Source organism: Musa acuminata, chromosome BXJ3-11 (assembly GCF_036884655.1).
Source record: "Musa acuminata AAA Group cultivar baxijiao chromosome BXJ3-11, Cavendish_Baxijiao_AAA, whole genome shotgun sequence".
Lineage (NCBI taxonomy): Eukaryota > Viridiplantae > Streptophyta > Magnoliopsida > Zingiberales > Musaceae > Musa > Musa acuminata.
The window spans coordinates 4,620,150-4,637,933 of NC_088359.1; the positions used below are offsets into that span (position 1 = coordinate 4,620,150).

Sequence of the window (17,784 nt, forward strand, 5' to 3'; positions counted from 1 at the left end):
ATAACAAATCCTCAAACCATGATCCAATCATCGATAACATAAATAGACTTTATCCACCGAAAAAATTTCACATGGATGGTCTTTTGATTTCACAAAACAATGTTTGCTTGATCTTGACACAGAGTTTGTAATCATTGTAACTGATGGAGACAACTCAGGCATGCTTGAAGGGTTTCATACTAAGCCAACATAAAATTGTGGCAACAAGTAGTAGAAATGAGTAATACCTGTTAAACAATGAACATAGTCAAGAGTTTTTGAGATCAGACTCGTTCTTTCATACTGCCAACATCATTTAGAAAATTCACAGATAAAGAAAAGACGATCAACAGAGTCATTTTAGTATCACACAAAGGACACGATAAATGCAGATAAATAAACTAATCAGATTCTTCCATAACATAAAAATTAATAATTAAGCTATCCAATGCATTTGTTGCACAAAAGCAAATTAATTGTTACACGATGGAAGAATCTGATTAATTTATTTTGAGACTTCAAAATAGGAAACTTAATTTATTTGCAAAAGACAAAATTAACTGTTATATTATGGATAAACCTCGTAAATTTATTTGGAAGATTCAAAATATGAAACACAATAATTTCTTTAGGAAAAATAAGAATACCTGCCAATTACTTGATAGTAATAACAGTCGATATGTTGTAGCACTGAGTTTTGCCTCGTATGTTCCGCAACCAATATTGAGTGTAATTTCAGCATCAAATGATGCAATTAGTGCTCTTCGACATGCATGACACTGCATGGTCGGCACAAGTGTGCTGGCATTTCATACGTATAAGATGAGAGGCTCTTCTGGCTAATGTGATCAAATCATAGACCCTGGATACAACAACATCAACTCTTGCAATCAAGATGAGAAAGGAGATTTAAATGGCAACATACGAAAAGGTAACCAAAACTATAGTCACAGGAAGATAGCTGGGACTCCACGAATGAAATCTAGATTTTGCTAAGGGAACAGAAGTTCTTGATAGAGTTGACATCGTACTCTGATATGTGATAGCATAAGCTAAATACAGTGAAAGATCATGGTTAAAATGGATGTAGTCATGAAGCAATCCATGGACTGAACTGCAAAAATAACATGATGATGAAAAAAGATCCTACTTCTTACGATTATCATGTAACAATCCAGCAAAGTGTGCTAATGATGCTGTGATACCTTATGTATAAAGTTGCTGAATCCGAGCAGCATAGCGTGTTATATAGCCCACAGTGTCATTGGCATGTCCTAGTGCCAAGACACCGAGGGAAAAGAGATGACCGACCACTAGAAGCTTGTGCCAACCTAGTGCTCTGTTTACTGGCCTGTCCTGACATTGTGCTGGCAGAAGATAGCGCAACACCTACACCGGTTGCATGCAGCAAGATTTATCTAAGCACCTTACATTACTAGATTTTGTCTAGAATGCTTCAGAAAACCTTCCTTGATTTTGAAACCATTTGGACAATGGAATAGATCAAACTGCCTTCTTTTCGCTCTTCAACTTTCTTCCGTTGACATACAATGCTGTGAGCAACTCTTTAATTCACATGTATCAAGACCATCAGATTGTTAAAAGCTATCACGTCCTTTCAGTTCATGATGGATCGTTAAGGGCATGGCACTCGTGTCATGCTTCATCTTCATCCTATGAGTTGAAGTTTCTAGGTTGTCAATGGCACACAGATGGAAACCATTTCTTGGTGCTGAACCTGCTACCTCTCCAATAGGCAACAGCAGAGCCAATATTGCTGACGACAGAGGTATGGTGTTAGAAATGGGAGTTGGGCCATACACAAGAATTTCACATGTTAAGATATCGGTGATACTTCAAATCGAAATAAAAAAAAATACATTAGTAAATGAAAATAAAGGAACACTAGCCAGTGCAAAGTCAGAAGCAACTAATTCAGGTCTTCATCATATAAACAAACAGACGTAATTATGATGCCAGTCATTCAATACTTGTCTGCTACAGAAAGGAAACCTTAAGGTGTATGATTCATCTAAGTCTTCAAAAAAATGGCTTTCTACTTTACAAGAAAGAAAATATTCATGCAAGATCATTAAAGGTTTTCTAAAGATAAAATCATCCAGAACTTGTCGTTTATGCATATATCATGTTATGCTCGGCAGTCTCGACAACATATACATTTTTTTTTTTTCTTTACTTGTAAATACAACACAATCATATATGTTTGGAAGGAGATGGCCAATCCAGACATGGTTAGACGCAAAAACGAATCATGTCTGTATAACTTTTAAGTAAACGGAAAGCGAAGGAACCAAATCTTACAATGTTAATCAGAGGTCCGAATACCATCAACACATAACGCCGTCTTCGACCAGAAGCAAGTATTCATGGGAGTGCAGAAGTCGAACGAGTCAAGAAGAAGAGTAGAGTATCCGTCGATAACATAAAAAACAATTCAGCCGGCGCCGTAACTGATAACGTTGCTCGTTATGCGAGTAAAGAATGGTGCTGTGATCTAAAGCGAAGCGAACTCAGAAGTCCGCAAAAGGGAGCAGCAAAAATAAAAATCAAATCAGAAGGGGAAGGATAGGAAATCAAATCAAGAACAAAGAGAACGTGAATCTGAAAAAAAATATGAACCATTTCTCGATTTGAGCGTGTCATCCTTGAGCAGGGGCCATGCTAATCTTCTCTGTATCACGTTCCAAATTTATCGAATGTCTCCGAAAAAACAACATCCTTGCCGATCGACGCATTGATAAAGAGATGTTAGATTGAAAATAACTACGATGTGGGACTAAACCTTGCTAATAACTATATTTAAATTGAAAATAATTATATTTCACCCACCGACCCAAGCTTTCTTCTGCACCACCCACCCCAGCCAAGTCTTGCTAATAACTCCCTTCTTCAGCAGCCATCACAACGCCATTATGCTGCCTAATAAACTCTTATCAAAACCGATAGTGCTCTCTCTATCTTGTTTCTTCTTACGAGAACCCCAATGCAATATTCGTCGGTTCAAATGCAGCACACTTGTTATATTCTCGAATCATCTACGAGCTTCACTGCTCTCACCCGCCTCCCATCCCATCCATGCAGTAGTAAGCATGGACAAGAAGAGCCATTACCAGCAACAACAAGTTGTATTAGATTGAACACACTATTTCAGCCCAATCTGCATTGCCACAAGTGCAAAACTTCTATGCAATTGCCTTAATTGATCTGTTTGCTACTCACAAACACTAATCGCTTCAAAAGAAATCTGCACTAAAATATGACGCCTTAACATCCAGAACCAATTTCTTTCAAGTAATCCATTCCATGGTGCAGAAGATTTTGACTATTTGTAGCTCTTGTCAATAAATGCGTCACCCACCTGAAGATAACATTTACTTTCAGAAAGCAACTAAGAAAAAAATACATCCGAATTTATGCCAAACAATATTTCATAGATAATGATGTAGTACATATATAATACATATCATGAGAGATCTGATAAAAATCTCGTCCAAGATAAATTGGTAAGATTTATTATCGCTATTTTGTACCTCCTTTTATTGTAATATTTTCAATAAAATGTCAAATAGCTGAGTTGAAATCAACAAACTTCATAATCCTTTTACCCATGGCTTGTAATATTTGTCGCATGAGTATGGTACTAATATACTGACCGAGCCGTATGTCTACTAAGACTTCTTGCATAAAAATAATCAAGATCTAGTACATGGATCGGTATGAAAATATATTAGTTTGTATCATCTATCTAATTAATCATGCTTCATCCTTCTTAATTTGGATTACGAAATCTAGGAATTGGTATTCCATTCACATCAAAAGCCTAGTTTACAGAAAAGTATGTTTAAGCATTCTCTATAAACACCATAGTCACGTATTGGCTTGCGAAAAGATAGATTATCCTCCATGACTTGAAATCTTAAATATTTAGATAGGCAAAGAGAAACCTTAACTTGGTATGGTAAAGAGGTCTGCACCCATGTTTAAATCTTACTTAGTGAAGCAAAACATATCATTTTTGTAGCTAGTAAACCTGTTCCAGCAAAGTTACTGGGACTAGATTCAATAAACTAGTAGACCAGCAGAAAGAGCCCAAGAATGGCAAGATAATTAATTAGCTAGCATAAAGTTAGTATAAGAAAAAAAAAATAGTCAAGATACCAAAAGAATGTGCCAATTTTATTCTTAAAGCTCATAAAAAAAAATTAGAGAGAATAAAATAATTGGTTAGATATGTGCTGTTTTGTAAGATTTATTATCGCTATTTTGTACCTCGATTTATTGTAATATTTTCAGTAAAATATCAAATAGCTGAGTTGAAATCAACAAACTTCATAATCCTTTTACCCATGGCTTGTAATATTTGTCGCATGAGTATGGTACTAATATATTGACCGAGCCGTATGTCTACTAAGACTTCTTGCATAAAAATAATCAAGATCTAGTACATGGATCGGTATGAAAATATATTAGTTTGTATCATCTATCTAATTAATCATGCTTCATCCTTCTTAATTTGGATTACGAAATCTAGGAATTGGTATTCCATTCACATCAAAAGCCTAGTTTACAGAAAAGTATGTTTAAGCATTCTCTATAAACACCATAGTCACGTATTGGCTTGCGAAAAGATAGATTATCCTCCATGACTTGGAATCTTTAATATTTAGGTAGGCAAAGAGAAACCTTAACTTGGTAAGGTAAAGTGGTCTGCACCCATGTTTAAATCTTATTTAGTGAAGCAAAACATATCATTTTTGCAGCTAGTAACCGATTCCAACAAAGTTACTGGGACTAGATATCATTTAGTCCCACATCAATAAACTTGTTTGTTAAACGTCTCATTATATATCGGTGAATTAGTTATAAAGATATTTCTTTAAGGACATTTGATAAAATTTGAACGCTACAGTAGAGATTAATCTTATATCTTATTTAACCTTTACTGTATAGTTCCAAATTTATCAAATTTCTTTGAAGTTAAATTTTACTCTTCCTTTTTTAACTTTGTTTGGCTTTTAAATTTGAATCATGTTTTAATCTATTTTGGTTACAGTCAAAATAAGATATAATGTATCGATCAACGCTATAGTGACATCTTATTGGTTTCGTAATCGTTCTTCTTAGAATCGTAAAAGGTTGTGTTTGATTAAGAGAAAGTAACGCTAATTTTAGGAGAACTCCGTTCTGTAATAGCACCTTTTTCTCTTTTTCCTTCTGAAATTTGAAAGGACGATATTGCTTATTTTGATTGATTAATCGTTCTTCGTAAATGAATATGTTTGATTAAGAGAAATTAACATTTGTTTGCGAAAAATTGGGTTCTCTAACAGAACTTTTTTTTTTTTGAATTTGAAAAGAGAACATTGCCTATCCAATATGTTATTGATTCCCTAATCGTTCTTCGTATAATTATAAATGGACATGTTTGATTAAGAGAAACTAACATTTGTTTTTGGAAAACTCCGTTATGTTTCGTAACAAAACCTATTCTTCTGAAATTTGAATGGAGAATGCTTATGGTTCAATATGCGATAGATTACCTTATCATTTTGGTTAGAATCGTAAATTAATGTGTTTGATTTAGAGAAATTGATATTTATTTTTGAAAAACTCTGTTCCGTGACAGCACCTTCTTTTCTGAAATTTGAAAGGAAAATGATGCTTATTCCAGCTTCTTTTTGTCTAATCCGGTTTCATTCGATGAATAAGGTTTGGTAAGCTTTACATTACATCTACAATAGTTGTCTGCTTAATTGCACGACTGAGATAAGCTTCTTGCCTTGTTGTGGTAATTATTCTCTCATTAAATCATCATTTAGCCTCTCTCTCATAAAACAAATCCTTTGCATTTTCATGTATAAGTGCTTCTGAATCGTCCCCCTTTGTTTGTTCATTTGTTCGGACAATCTCAACCCTGCCCCTTCCTCGGCTTGGCTTTCGTCGTCACCAACCAGGCGATCATGAAGGTGATGATGGAGGGCGAGCGGGTGGTCCACATCGTCGACCTCAATGCGTCCGACGCCCCCCAGTGGATCTCTCTGCTCCAAGGCATGACATCATTTATTACTTTCTAACTCAAAAATACATGACACTGAATTCTTACTTGAAACTAAAACTCCTTTTCGGCGGCGAGTGGAATCTGTTAGAGCTAGCCCCAGGATATTTACCAAAGGATAATTTTGGCAACACAACAAAGACAATAAAGCGGAAAGAATAAAGCGACAAGAACAACAGAACACCAGAACACCAGATATACGTGGTTCGGTCAATTGACTTTGACCTACATCCACGGAAGAATTACTACTATAAAAGAGGGACACTTACAAATGCCTTAGGAAATGTTCCTAGGCCATAAAACACCTTCAGCTTCCTAAACAAGAAGACTTCAAACAATAAGCAGGTTTTCTTGTGATGCCTGCTGTACTTCTTGTGGTGTGTGTGGTACTTCTCGTGGTGTATCTAACATCAAAGCTCAGGCCCTTATTTATAGTTCCAAGACGAGACAACAAGTCTGATTTTCCCGATGTGGGACTATGGGACTTGCCAAACTAACAAATCTCCACCTTGGCATGTCCCAACAAAACTTACTCCACCTTCTTCACAAAAGCCCCAACGGGCAGTCACCAAAAATGAAAACCAACCAAGTCCAAGCACTGCTTGAACTTGTAAACCGGAAGAGGCTTCGTAAGCATATCAACTAGATTGTCCTTCGTATGAATTTTCTGAACAAGGACTTTTCCCTCAGCAATCAACCACTTAGCGGAATTATCAAAAGAAACTGCATCTGAATAGGTAGTAGGCTCACCAACTTCACTTGTCTCTTTTGCAATAGACAAAGCATATGCAACCAAATTTGCATACCTTTGTGGTGGTCGAATATCTCTCATATGACCCAAACGCATATGCCATAATTTGGTGATGTCAGAATCAGACAATGATGATGACGAGACTGCAACTGAACCTGTGACAGTAGTTCCCTGCATAATATACAAGCTACCAGACCTACAAGCTTTCATAACAATAAGAGCACTTCTAGAAACTTTCATAACTCCACCTTCAGCTGTGTATTTACACCCAAGGGCCTCTAGGGTGCCTAAAGAGATGAGATTCTTTTTCAAATCAGGAACATGCCTAACATTAGTGAGCGTCCTCACAATACCATCATGCATTTTAATTCGGATTGTTCCTCTACCAACAACATCACATGCAACATTATTGCCCATCAAAACAATTCCACAATTACAAGATTCATATGTGGAAAACAAATCCCTATTGGGACACATGTGATAAGAACAACCTGAATCTAAAATCCATTCATTTTTAGACTTTGTCCTGTCATCAGTAGCAAAGAAAATATTTCCAAAATTCTCATCAGATGCTACACTAGCTTCAGCGGATTCAATAGTTTTCTCAACAAATTTTTCCTTTTGCTTTAATTTATTTTTCAATTTAAAGCAATCAGATTTAATGTGCCCCATTTTATGACAATATCTGCATTCCAAATTTCTATGTCTGGATTTAGATCTAGATTTAGATCTACTACTGTCAAATTCTCTTTTATTCATTTTATCCCTGACAACCAGACCCTCAGCCTGATTTCCTCTACTTTCCCCAGTGATATCTCTGTCTATTTGCTCCTTAGATTTTAGTGCAGATTTAATTTCCTGATACGAAACTGTTTCTTTTCCATAAATCAAAGTATCACGGAAAGGCTTAAAAGATTGGGGAAGAGAACACAAGAGCAACAAAGCCTTATCCTCATCATCAATTTTTGCATCTATATTCTCCAAATCCATAACCAAAGAATCAAACTTATCAAGATGCGAGAGTATAGATGTACCTTCAACCATCCGAAGCATATACAGACTCTGCTTCAAGTAGAGATGATTCTCCACTGTCCTCTTCATATACAAGGCTTTAAGTTTGTCCCACATGCTTTTAGCCGTAGTCTCCGTAGCTACCTCCCGTAAAACCTCGTCATAGAGGTTTAGAATGATGCTGGATCGGGCCTTCTTATCCATACCCGCAAGATCTTCCTTTGACGTACCATCTGGAATGTTCTCAGCACCCTGAAGTGCCAAATCAACTCCGTCTTGAACCAGAATGGCCTCCATCTTGAGTTGCCACATGCCGAAGTTGACATTTCTGTCGAATTTCTCGACAACAATCTTTGTTATTGTCATTGTTGCCAAAAGATCCCAGAACCAGGCTCTGATACCAGTTTGTTAGAGCTAGCCCTAGGATATTTACCAAAGGATAATTTTGGCAACACAACAAAGACAATAAAGCGGAAAGAATAAAGCGACAAGAACAACAGAACACCAGAACACCAGATATACGTGGTTCGGTCAATTGACTTTGACCTACATCCACGGAAGAAAGAGGAGCAAATTACTACTATAAAAGAGGGACACTTACAAATGCCTTAGGAAATGTTCCTAGGCCATAAAACACCTTCAGCTTCCTAAACAAGAAGACTTCAAACAATAAGCAGGTTTTCTTGTGATGCCTGCTGTACTTCTTGTGGTGTGTGTGGTACTTCTCGTGGTGTATCTAACATCAAAGCTCAGGCCCTTATTTATAGTTCCAAGACGAGACAACAAGTCTGATTTTCCCGATGTGGGACTATGGGACTTGCCAAACTAACAGAATCCTTATTTGTTGGTTACTCGGATACATAAGTTGTGCTAAGAGAAGAGGTTGGCAAAGGGGAAGACAAACAATAAGTGACTTTAGAGGAATAGTTCCAGAGGTGCTTGTTGGCGACTCGAACTGTTAGAAAGGACTGGTAGGCCAGCAATGTTATTGTAAGGAGTGAGTTGAAGCAAAAGGTAAGCTATGCTATGGTTGGTTACCAATATCTATATCATACCTGGCACCCTAAACAAGACTTGAACACTCATAGTTTTAGCTCAACTAAGTATATAGTAACAGTCCCATCCTTCCGGTTTGATTATAAAGTTTGATACCTTCCCTTCCTTAGTAACCGCGGTTAATTTGCCTCGTAGCAACCCTGTCCCCTGCCCTGACGCATTTGTTATTGCCCTTGCCCACCTCGACTCTGGTATTGAATTGTATCCCACAAACACAAGACTCGTAAGAAATACATTCTAATAAGTTATTCCGGAGTCCTAATTAAAGCCGACCTCACTTATCTCTTAGCCTACCTCTCCATTCCTCACTTTAGAACTGGAACTGGGGCTGCTGGCAAAAAATCAATGAAATTATGACTTTAGAGTTGACGAACAGGGCAAGCTAGTACTGAGGAATGGAATTGTTACTTACCCGCTTCCTTCTATTATACCTATAGCTAAATCCTCTTCTTTAGTTTTATACCTGAATGAGGCTCTCTTCTCTTCTTGCCAGTCAGTCAATACTAATGATAAAGTAAGGGAAGGGAGTTTACCGCCAACACCGCAGAAACTGTTGGGGAGAAGAAGTGGAATTAAGGTGTCGTTGCCATAGGTATTATATAAGATAGTTGCCAGATAGGAGCAAGAGGAAAGGTATTGTAGCCATAGTAGTTATAGTAGCTTGAGTTGGATGAGCCTAATTCCGTGAGCAGAGGGAATAATTCCACAGCCAGGCAGAACAGTATTCCTAACCATTACTAAGGAGTGAGTGTCAGGAGAAGAATAAGGATTTGGAATCGAGAAGTTAACTGAAATTAGTCACAGCAAAATCTCAATTAGTAGATATAGATAATCTGTACTCGACGTTTCTTCTTCTCTCGCCGCAACTAGGCCGTTGTCAGGTTGATATCGCCCGGTAGCATTCGAAATTAAAATCCTTAGTTCAAATTATGCATAAAGGCCCCATTGCAAGAATCCAAATATCGAAACACCTAATGGTAGACAGAAAAGAGAAAAAACTACAAGCTGCCATGATAATTGAGAATAATTTGTTGATAATACAATCCTGATGGAAGCTGGCAGCTGGTGGATGAGTTCCATGTATCAAACAAATATTGGATACACGCACAATGATCAAATTTGTGTCTTTTACTTTTGCACAATTGATCGGTATACATAGATATGATACTGTCGAAGTCATCACTATAATGTATGTCTAATAGGATATGACTTTAAATTAAGATTCTGAATATGCTTATAGTTGTGAAGACAAAAGAACATCTTATCCTAAATATGAGAGAAGCTATAGAGACATGTCCCATAATCCCACCCTTGTGATTATATAGGGAAAGACCATTAAATTCTGGAGAAGCCATAGCTGTAGCCATCTTTGATGTAGTACTTAACTCTTGTTTCATACTCAAGAAGTCCATAGTCGAGATCGTCCATCGCCGAAATCATTAATTCTGAAACTGAAATCATTTTCTACAAGATCCAAACAATTAATTCTGAAACCATGATCAGGTCCACCAAACACTTTGTTACTTCATTTTCCACGAAAAAATGATATATACTTTATTTGAACCTTATAATTTTATTGCGAAAACATGGGATGATCAAATGAGTTCGAAAACAAAGGGTCCGGAATAAAAATTAAATCTACTAAAAAACAAGAAATCTTAAAAGAAAATTATATTGGTATACATTCTGCTAATTATTATATAGAATAAACTATCTATATTTGGGTGAATATTATCTCTAGAAAATAGATTCTCCCTCAAACATCATACCATGCATGGGAAAGCACATTCAAAATGAAGGAGTAATCTCAATCATCCCATGTTACCAAATACAAACACATTTCCTATTAAGAATTTATCCCCTCATCCTGGACTGGAGATTTATAGAAGAATATATGGAAAAGAAGGGCCAAAACTTTGAAAGGATGAAATGTCAGTCAGGTTGGATGCAACAAATCACTTTACATGAACAAATACGTGCAGAAATTAAGCACTCAGAAACTAACTGTTGGATGTGCGGCAATATTCTTTACAAGAACAATACATCATGATATATTTGCGTGATAAACCAATACTGTCATATTGGATAAAGTCCAGAAAGCATGTGGCTTATGAGAAGTCCACCTTAGTCCTGTTAAGCCATCTTTTCCAAAGGTAAACTCATATGAACCATGGGTTAAAATATCCCTAATATACTCATGCAACTAATAATCCATATTATAGAGTCTAGGACATTTGTGGCAAAATGGTACTATCAATGGGCCAAAACAAATAATACCTAACGGATAACAAATCCTCAAACCATAATCCAATCATCGATAACATAAATAGACTTTAACCCCCGAAAAAATTTAAAATGGTTGGTCCTTTGATTTCACAAAACAATGTTTGCTTGATCTTGACACAGAGTTGGTAATTATTATAACTGATGGAGACAACTCAGGCCTGCTTGAAGAGTTTCACACTAAGCCAACAAAAAATTATGGCAACAAGTAGTAGAAATGAGTAATACCTGTTAAACAATGAACATAGTCAAGAGTTTTTGAGATCAGACTCGTTCTTTCATACTGCCAACGTCATTTAGAAAATTCACAGATAAAGAAAAGACGATCAACAGAGTCATTTTAGTATCACACAAAGGACACGATAAATGCAGATAAATAAACTAATCAGATTCTTCCATATCATAAAAATTAATAATTAGGCTACCCAATGCATTTGTTGCACAAAAGCAAATTAATTGTTACACGATGGAAGAATCTGATTAATTTATTTTGAGACTTCAAAATAGGAAACTTAATTTATGTGCGAAAGATAAAATTAATTGTTATACCAATATTGAGTGTAATTTCAGCATCAAATGATGCAATTAGTGCTCTTCGACATGCATGACACTGCATGGTCGGCACAAGTGTGCTGGCATTTCATACGTATAAGATGAGAGGCTCTTCTGGCTAATGTGATCAAATCATAGACCCTGGATACAACAACATCAACTCTTGCAATCAAGATGAGAAAGGAGATTTAAATGGCAACATACGAAAAGGTAACCAAAACTATAGTCACAGGAAGATAGCTGGGACTCCACGAATGAAATCTAGATTTTGCTAAGGGAACAGAAGTTCTTGATAGAGTTGACATCGTACTCTGATATGTGATAGCATAAGCTAAATACAGTGAAAGATCATGGTTAAAATGGATGTAGTCATGAAGCAATCCATGGACTGAACTGCAAAAATAACATGATGATGAAAAAAGATCCTACTTCTTACGATTATCATGTAACAATCCAGCAAAGTGTGCTAATGATGCTGTGATACCTTATGTATAAAGTTGCTGAATCCGAGCAGCATAGCGTGTTATATAGCCCACAGTGTCATTGGCATGTCCTAGTGCCAAGACACCGAGGGAAAAGAGATGACCGACCACTAGAAGCTTGTGCCAACCTAGTGCTCTGTTTACTGGCCTGTCCTGACATTGTGCTGGCAGAAGATAGCGCAACACCTACACCGGTTGCATGCAGCAAGATTTATCTAAGCACCTTACATTACTAGATTTTGTCTAGAATGCTTCAGAAAACCTTCCTTGATTTTGAAACCATTTGGACAATGGAATAGATCAAACTGCCTTCTTTTCGCTCTTCAACTTTCTTCCGTTGACATACAATGCTGTGAGCAACTCTTTAATTCACATGTATCAAGACCATCAGATTGTTAAAAGCTATCACGTCCTTTCAGTTCATGATGGATCGTTAAGGGCATGGCACTCGTGTCATGCTTCATCTTCATCCTATGAGTTGAAGTTTCTAGGTTGTCAATGGCACACAGATGGAAACCATTTCTTGGTGCTGAACCTGCTACCTCTCCAATAGGCAACAGCAGAGCCAATATTGCTGACGACAGAGGTATGGTGTTAGAAATGGGAGTTGGGCCATACACAAGAATTTCACATGTTAAGATATCGGTGATACTTCAAATCGAAATAAAAAAAAATACATTAGTAAATGAAAATAAAGGAACACTAGCCAGTGCAAAGTCAGAAGCAACTAATTCAGGTCTTCATCATATAAACAAACAGACGTAATTATGATGCCAGTCATTCAATACTTGTCTGCTACAGAAAGGAAACCTTAAGGTGTATGATTCATCTAAGTCTTCAAAAAAATGGCTTTCTACTTTACAAGAAAGAAAATATTCATGCAAGATCATTAAAGGTTTTCTAAAGATAAAATCATCCAGAACTTGTCGTTTATGCATATATCATGTTATGCTCGGCAGTCTCGACAACATATACATTTTTTTTTTTTCTTTACTTGTAAATACAACACAATCATATATGTTTGGAAGGAGATGGCCAATCCAGACATGGTTAGACGCAAAAACGAATCATGTCTGTATAACTTTTAAGTAAACGGAAAGCGAAGGAACCAAATCTTACAATGTTAATCAGAGGTCCGAATACCATCAACACATAACGCCGTCTTCGACCAGAAGCAAGTATTCATGGGAGTGCAGAAGTCGAACGAGTCAAGAAGAAGAGTAGAGTATCCGTCGATAACATAAAAAACAATTCAGCCGGCGCCGTAACTGATAACGTTGCTCGTTATGCGAGTAAAGAATGGTGCTGTGATCTAAAGCGAAGCGAACTCAGAAGTCCGCAAAAGGGAGCAGCAAAAATAAAAATCAAATCAGAAGGGGAAGGATAGGAAATCAAATCAAGAACAAAGAGAACGTGAATCTGAAAAAAAATATGAACCATTTCTCGATTTGAGCGTGTCATCCTTGAGCAGGGGCCATGCTAATCTTCTCTGTATCACGTTCCAAATTTATCGAATGTCTCCGAAAAAACAACATCCTTGCCGATCGACGCATTGATAAAGAGATGTTAGATTGAAAATAACTACGATGTGGGACTAAACCTTGCTAATAACTATATTTAAATTGAAAATAATTATATTTCACCCACCGACCCAAGCTTTCTTCTGCACCACCCACCCCAGCCAAGTCTTGCTAATAACTCCCTTCTTCAGCAGCCATCACAACGCCATTATGCTGCCTAATAAACTCTTATCAAAACCGATAGTGCTCTCTCTATCTTGTTTCTTCTTACGAGAACCCCAATGCAATATTCGTCGGTTCAAATGCAGCACACTTGTTATATTCTCGAATCATCTACGAGCTTCACTGCTCTCACCCGCCTCCCATCCCATCCATGCAGTAGTAAGCATGGACAAGAAGAGCCATTACCAGCAACAACAAGTTGTATTAGATTGAACACACTATTTCAGCCCAATCTGCATTGCCACAAGTGCAAAACTTCTATGCAATTGCCTTAATTGATCTGTTTGCTACTCACAAACACTAATCGCTTCAAAAGAAATCTGCACTAAAATATGACGCCTTAACATCCAGAACCAATTTCTTTCAAGTAATCCATTCCATGGTGCAGAAGATTTTGACTATTTGTAGCTCTTGTCAATAAATGCGTCACCCACCTGAAGATAACATTTACTTTCAGAAAGCAACTAAGAAAAAAATACATCCGAATTTATGCCAAACAATATTTCATAGATAATGATGTAGTACATATATAATACATATCATGAGAGATCTGATAAAAATCTCGTCCAAGATAAATTGGTAAGATTTATTATCGCTATTTTGTACCTCCTTTTATTGTAATATTTTCAATAAAATGTCAAATAGCTGAGTTGAAATCAACAAACTTCATAATCCTTTTACCCATGGCTTGTAATATTTGTCGCATGAGTATGGTACTAATATACTGACCGAGCCGTATGTCTACTAAGACTTCTTGCATAAAAATAATCAAGATCTAGTACATGGATCGGTATGAAAATATATTAGTTTGTATCATCTATCTAATTAATCATGCTTCATCCTTCTTAATTTGGATTACGAAATCTAGGAATTGGTATTCCATTCACATCAAAAGCCTAGTTTACAGAAAAGTATGTTTAAGCATTCTCTATAAACACCATAGTCACGTATTGGCTTGCGAAAAGATAGATTATCCTCCATGACTTGAAATCTTAAATATTTAGATAGGCAAAGAGAAACCTTAACTTGGTATGGTAAAGAGGTCTGCACCCATGTTTAAATCTTACTTAGTGAAGCAAAACATATCATTTTTGTAGCTAGTAAACCTGTTCCAGCAAAGTTACTGGGACTAGATTCAATAAACTAGTAGACCAGCAGAAAGAGCCCAAGAATGGCAAGATAATTAATTAGCTAGCATAAAGTTAGTATAAGAAAAAAAAAATAGTCAAGATACCAAAAGAATGTGCCAATTTTATTCTTAAAGCTCATAAAAAAAAATTAGAGAGAATAAAATAATTGGTTAGATATGTGCTGTTTTGTAAGATTTATTATCGCTATTTTGTACCTCGATTTATTGTAATATTTTCAGTAAAATATCAAATAGCTGAGTTGAAATCAACAAACTTCATAATCCTTTTACCCATGGCTTGTAATATTTGTCGCATGAGTATGGTACTAATATATTGACCGAGCCGTATGTCTACTAAGACTTCTTGCATAAAAATAATCAAGATCTAGTACATGGATCGGTATGAAAATATATTAGTTTGTATCATCTATCTAATTAATCATGCTTCATCCTTCTTAATTTGGATTACGAAATCTAGGAATTGGTATTCCATTCACATCAAAAGCCTAGTTTACAGAAAAGTATGTTTAAGCATTCTCTATAAACACCATAGTCACGTATTGGCTTGCGAAAAGATAGATTATCCTCCATGACTTGGAATCTTTAATATTTAGGTAGGCAAAGAGAAACCTTAACTTGGTATGGTAAAGTGGTCTGCACCCATGTTTAAATCTTATTTAGTGAAGCAAAACATATCATTTTTGCAGCTAGTAAACCGATTCCAACAAAGTTACTGGGACTAGATATCATTTAGTCCCACATCAATAAACTTGTTTGTTAAACGTCTCATTATATATCGGTGAATTAGTTATAAAGATATCTCTTTAAAGACATTTGATAAAATTTGAACGATACAGTAGAGATTAATCTTACCTTTACTGTATAGTTTTAAATTTCTTTGAAGTTCAATTTTACTCTTCCTTTTTTAACTTTGTTTGGCTTTTAGATTTGAATCATGTTTTAATCTATTTTGGTTACAGTCAAAATAAGATATAATGTATCGATCTCCGCTATAGTGACATCTTATTGGTTTCGTAATCGTTCTTCTTAGAATCGTAAAAGGTTGTGTTTGATTAAGAGAAAGTAACGCTAATTTTAGGAGAACTCCGTTCTGTAATAGCACCTTTTTTTCTTTTTCCTTCTGAAATTTGAAAGGACGACGTTGCTTATTTTGATTGATTAATCGTTCTTCGTAAATGAATATGTTTGATTAAGAGAAATTAACATTTGTTTGCGAAAAATTGGGTTCTCTAACAGAACTTTTTTTTTTTTGAATTTGTAAAGAGAACATTGCCTATCCAATATGTTATTGATTCCCTAATCGTTCTTCGTATAATTATAAATGGACGTGTTTGATTAAGAGAAACTAACATTTGTTTTTGGAAAACTCCGTTATGTTTCGTAACAAAACCTATTCTTCTGAAATTTGAATGGAGAATGCTTATGGTTCAATATGCGATAGATTACCTTATCATTTTGGTTAGAATCATAAATTAATGTGTTTGATTTAGAGAAATTGATATTTATTTTTGAAAAACTCTGTTCCGTGACAGCACCTTCTTTTCTGAAATTTGAAAGGAAAATGATGCTTATTCCAGCTTCTTTTTGTCTAATCTGGTTTCATTCGATGAATAAGGTTTGGTAAGCTTTACATTACATCTACAATAGTTGTCTGCTTAATTGCACGACTGAGATAAGCTTCTTGCCTTGTTGTGGTAATTATTCTCTCATTAAATCATCATTTAGCCTCTCTCTCATAAAACAAATCCTTTGCATTTTCATGTATAAGTGCTTCTGAATCGTCCCCCTTTGTTTGTTCATTTGTTCGGACAATCTCAACCCTGCCCCTTCCTCGGCTTGGCTTTCGTCATCACCAACCAGGCGATCATGAAGGTGATGATGGAGGGCGAGCGGGTGGTCCACATCGTCGACCTCAATGCGTCCGACGCCCCCCAGTGGATCTCTCTGCTCCAAGGCATGACATCATTTATTACTTTCTAACTCAAAAATACATGACACTGAATTCTTACTTGAAACTAAAACTCCTTGTCGGCGGCGAGTGGAATCCTTATTTGTTGGTTACTCGGATACATAAGTTGTGCTAAGAGAAGAGGTTGGCAAAGGGGAAGACAAACAATAAGTGACTTTAGAGGAATAGTTCCAGAGGTGCTTGTTGGCGACTCGAACTGTTAGAAAGGACTGGTAGGCCAGCAATGTTATTGTAAGGAGTGAGTTGAAGCAAAAGGTAAGCTATGCTATGGTTGGTTACCAATATCTATATCATACCTGGCACCCTAAACAAGACTTGAACACTCATAGTTTTAGCTCAACTAAGTATATAGTAACAGTCCCATCCTTCCGGTTTGATTATAAAGTTTGATACCTTCCCTTCCTTAGTAACCGCGGTTAATTTGCCTCGTAGCAACCCTGTCCCCTGCCCTGACGCATTTGTTATTGCCCTTGCCCACCTCGACTCTGGTATTGAATTGTATCCCACAAACACAAGACTCGTAAGAAATACATTCTAATAAGTTATTCCGGAGTCCTAATTAAAGCCGACCTCACTTATCTCTTAGCCTACCTCTCCATTCCTCACTTTAGAACTGGAACTGGGGCTGCTGGCAAAAAATCAATGAAATTATGACTTTAGAGTTGACGAACAGGGCAAGCTAGTACTGAGGAATGGAATTGTTACTTACCCGCTTCCTTCTATTATACCTATA

At 36.4% G+C, this 17,784-nt stretch overlaps 2 non-coding genes across 2 annotated transcripts; both read right to left on the minus strand.

Annotated features, from left to right (window-relative positions):
* Positions 1 to 2,607: 2,607 nt before the first annotated feature.
* On the minus strand, positions 2,608 to 2,712 carry LOC135653475 (U6 spliceosomal RNA). The gene has a single exon (XR_010502437.1). It is a non-coding gene; the product is annotated as a U6 spliceosomal RNA (small nuclear RNA).
* A 10,903-nt stretch (positions 2,713 to 13,615) lies between these two features.
* On the minus strand, positions 13,616 to 13,720 carry LOC135653455 (U6 spliceosomal RNA). The gene has a single exon (XR_010502419.1). It is a non-coding gene; the product is annotated as a U6 spliceosomal RNA (small nuclear RNA).
* Positions 13,721 to 17,784: the final 4,064 nt, after the last annotated feature.